The sequence below is a fragment of the Nicotiana tomentosiformis genome, chromosome 10, assembly GCF_000390325.3.
Source record: "Nicotiana tomentosiformis chromosome 10, ASM39032v3, whole genome shotgun sequence".
NCBI classification, from domain to species: domain Eukaryota; kingdom Viridiplantae; phylum Streptophyta; class Magnoliopsida; order Solanales; family Solanaceae; genus Nicotiana; species Nicotiana tomentosiformis.
In genome coordinates this window covers 66,355,240-66,359,440 of record NC_090821.1, presented here as the reverse complement: position 1 = coordinate 66,359,440, position 4,201 = coordinate 66,355,240, and the positions used below count along the sequence as shown (strand labels likewise).

The 4,201-nt window shown below is 38.0% G+C and overlaps 1 long non-coding RNA gene across 1 annotated transcript; it reads left to right on the top strand.

Moving 5' to 3' along the window:
- The first annotated feature begins 373 nt into the window (after window positions 1–373).
- Window positions 374–3,498, top strand: LOC104100572 (uncharacterized). The gene is made up of 2 exons (XR_687291.3): window positions 374–729; window positions 3,179–3,498. It is a non-coding gene; the product is annotated as an uncharacterized lncRNA (long non-coding RNA).
- Window positions 3,499–4,201: the final 703 nt, after the last annotated feature.

The window sequence follows — 4,201 nt, the reverse complement described above, 5'->3', positions numbered from 1 at the left end:
GAGGTTTAATCTACAGTTTTTATCTTTGTTTCACCTTTTTTATAGGGTTAAAAAAATTAAAAATAATTTAAAAGGTCAATTATTATTATTATTAATATTATTTTTTTATCTTTATTTTTTTTAAAACCAAAAAAAATAAATAAATAATTATTTTAAAAAACAATCGGGTGGGAATATAAAAAAGAGGGAAAGGGGAAGTATGGAATTAAAAAATAAAATTAAAGGAGGTGGGAATTAAAAAAAAATAAAAAGTAAAAGAAGGTGAAAAATAAAAAAAGAAAAGTAAAGTAGGTGGGAATTAAAGAAAAAAAAAGGTAAAAGATGGAAATTACAAAAAGAAAAAGTAGAAGTTAAAAAGAAAAGTAAAGGAAGATGGAAATTTAAAAATAAAAGTAAAGGAAGGTGGGTAAAGGAAAGAGAAGAGGGATTTTTTTCTTTCTTCTCCTAAGATCTACATCTAGTAGCAAAAGACAAAGGAATAACATCAATTTTTTCTTCTAAAACAATTCCAGCAACTTTACCCATTCTTCTCCACCTCAAAACAATCCTTTTTTGTTTTTTACATAAAACAACCCATTTAATATCTGCAACTATCGCCCAACTCAATCAATTTTAATCCTTCAAGGATGTTGATTCCGGTTCGGGTTTTCGGGTCTATAGCTCGACTGAAGATTGCTGTGTGTGGAGTTTCCCTTTCTCTGTAATCGTTTGCAATTTCAAGCAATAAAGGTTCATTTGTTTATTCTTATTCTCCTAACTATTTGATTCCATTGAAGTTATTTGGAAGATTTGTTTCTATTATTTTTTCTTTTGCTCTTGTATTTTTTCGTGAAAATGACCAACTGTTTTGGTTAGTTTAGTTGATGTCTTGTTGCTTGGATCTATTATTTCAACTTCCTTTTTTTTGTTTTTGTTTCAGGAGCATGAGATTTAAGTTTAATAATCTGTTTGTTTTGTTTAATAAAATCTAGAAATATGAATAGAGATACATGTTAAATTATTGCCCATTAGATAAACCATTTAAGCCGTAGTACTAATAAGTAATTAATTAGGAAGATCTAATTTTCTGTGAGTACTTTATTGTTGTATTCATGTTCTTTTAGTGACGAATCAGTGCATTGTGATATTATTTTATTTCGTTGGAGTGACCCCAATTTTGAGACGATAAGTGTAACAACTCTGCCGGTCGTTTTGAGTATTACAGTCTCGTTCTCCCATTTACTGCTTATTTTATGCTCAACTGTTGTTATGTGACTTGTCGGGGTAGTTGTATTATTGTTGGGGATGTTTCACAATGAATTGTGACACTTAGTCCCAAGGTTGGAAGCTTAAGTTAAAAGAGTTGACCGGATATTGACTTATATGTAAGCGACTCCGGGATAAAATTTTGATGGTTTCGATAACTTCGTATGGTGATTTTGGACTTAAGAGTGTGTTCGGATATTTATTTGGAAGCACGTAGTTGATTTTGGCTTGGAATGACGAAAGTTAGAAAATTTGAAGTTTGGAAAATTGAGAAGTTTGACCGAGGGTTGACTTTGTGGTTATCAGGGTCGGATTTTGGTTTCGAAAATTAGAATAGGTCTGTTGTGTCATTTATTACTTGTGTACAAAATTTGAGGTCAATCGGAATTGATTTGATAGGTTTCGGCATAGATTCTAGAAGTTGAAATTTTTTAGTTCTCATTAGGCTTAAATTGGGGTACAATTTGTGTTTTTGATATTGTTTAATGTGATTTGAGACATCTACTAAGTTCATATCATGTTTTAGGATGTGTTGGCATAATTGGTTGAGGTCCCGGGGGCCTCAGGTGGATTCTGTATGGTTAACGGATTGGAATTTGGACTTAGAAGGCTGCTAATGTGCTGAGTCTGGTTTCCTTCTTTGCGTTCGCGAGGGAGGCGAAGGGCATCTACATGCAGGTAAGGATTTGTTCTTCGCGATCGTGAAGAGGGCAACATGATCGCGAAGATTTGGGTGAGTTGTGCATCGCGAACGCTAGAGGGCAGTCGCGTTCGCAAAGAAGAAAAGCAGCCTGGGATGGGACTCATGCGATTGGTCTACACATTTGTGTGAATGGCTTCACGATCTCGAAGTTTGGGAACATTTTTTGTCATTGCGTTCGCAAGTGGATCCTCGCGTTCGCAAAGAGGAAATTTTGGGCAGTAGCATTTTGTGCTTCGCGAACGCGAAGCACCTTCCGTATTCACAAAGGGTAATTTCCTGGGCAGCAGAACATAAGTTTTGAAATTAGGGAGGCAATTTCTCGGGATTTTGATCTCGGTGTGAGGCAATTTCTTGGGAGATTTTCAAGGAATACATTGGGGTAAGAATTCCTAACTCGATTTTGGTTAAATTACACGAATCCATTATTATTTTTATCATTAAATTAGTGAATTGAGTTGAAAATTATAGAAATTTTTTAGCCTTTAAATTAAGGATTTGGAGGTCGAGTTGATGTCGGAATTTGGTAAATTTAGTATGGTTGGACTCATGGTTGAATGGTCCTTCGTATTTTGTAGCTTTTGTCAGTGACATTCATCATTTGCATATCATATCTCAGTCTCTGTTTCCATTCATTGATATATCATATCATCATGTTGGGCTGATATTCATGACATTGTGAGCCCGATAGACTGGAGATATTGATGACTGAGTGAGGCCGAGGGCCTAATTATGAGTATAATTATGGGATTGGGCTGCACGCCGCAATATGTTTTATTGATTTATGCCATGATTGGCTTATTATAGTACTTGGGCTGGATCTGCCCCTCTGGAGTCTGCACACCCACAGTGCCGACCGATTGGGAGGATTAAGTGACTGTGAGGAATGAGTGACTGTGAGAATTGAGTGGCTGAGAGGATTAAATGCATTGATACTCTGAGAGCATACATATGATTTTTCCATTGTGTGGCATTACAATTGGCATGTATAATTGACATGCTGAGGTAGAAATGTATCACCCCTTATTTCAGCCACACTTGATATATTTTACATGTATTGAGCTTGACTGCTGAACTTGAAAGCATGTCTACATTTTGGTACTGTTATTTTCTATATTTGGATTGTACCTGTTGAGCTCGTCACTACTTTTAGCCCAAAGGTTAGTCCTGTTACTTATTGAGTACATTGGGTCGGTTGTACTCATACTACTACACTCTGCACTTCGTGTGCAGATCCAGGTACTTCCGGATACGACGACTGCTAGATCTCCAGAGTTGTATATGTTGGAGACTATCGAGGTAGCTGCCTTGGCATCCGCAAACCTTGACTCTCTTTGCTTTTGGTTATTTCTACTGTTCTACATTTCTAGACAGTATTTTTATCAGTCTTACTATATTGTCATTTAGATGCTCATGTACTCAGTGACACTCGAGTTTTGAGAATGTAATGTATTGAGTCACGATATTTTGTATCAGTATTTATGAGATTTCACTCTTAAGTTTAAATTTATTATGCTTCCAAACTTATAAAATACGTGATTTATTGTGGTTTTTGGCTTGCCTAGTATTGCAATAGGCGTCGTCGGGACATTTAGAGCCTATGGTACATAGGTCTCACGAGTCATGAGCAGGTTTAGTAGAGTCTTGTAGATCGGTACGGAGACGTCTGTACTTATCTTCGAGAGGTTGTCGAACCCTTAGGAAAATTTTACTTTCTTGTATTCTGGTCGTGCGAATTTGTTGATTTAGGGAAATAAACTTTTGATATTCTATTCTCTCACAGATGGTGAGGATGCATGCTACCGGATCTGGTGGATAGACACCAATGCCACCAGCTAGAGCTACGAGAGGTTGGGGCCGCGGTAGAGGATGTGGCCACGGTAAAGGCCCAGGTGCAGCTCGTATAGTAGCTAGAGGAGCACTTGTAGACCGACCAGTTGCTCCAGCTCAGGAGCGGATTCCAGATATAGTTGAACCGGCGGGACCAGCTCAGGCACCAACTGTGCCTATTATGATTCCAGGCCTTCAGGAGGCTTTGACCCAGATATTGACTGTTTGCACTGGCTTTGCTCAGGCGGTTTCAGCTCAGGCTGCACCAACCACTTCTCAGGCCGATGGAGGTACTCATACCCCAATCGTCGGTACTCCAGAGCAGGTGGTGCAGGTACTTCATATACCGGGGGTACTACCAGCCCAGTCGGTTGCAGTTGCTCAGACCTAGGTGGGTCATGTTATGAGTGATGAGGAGCAGAAGAG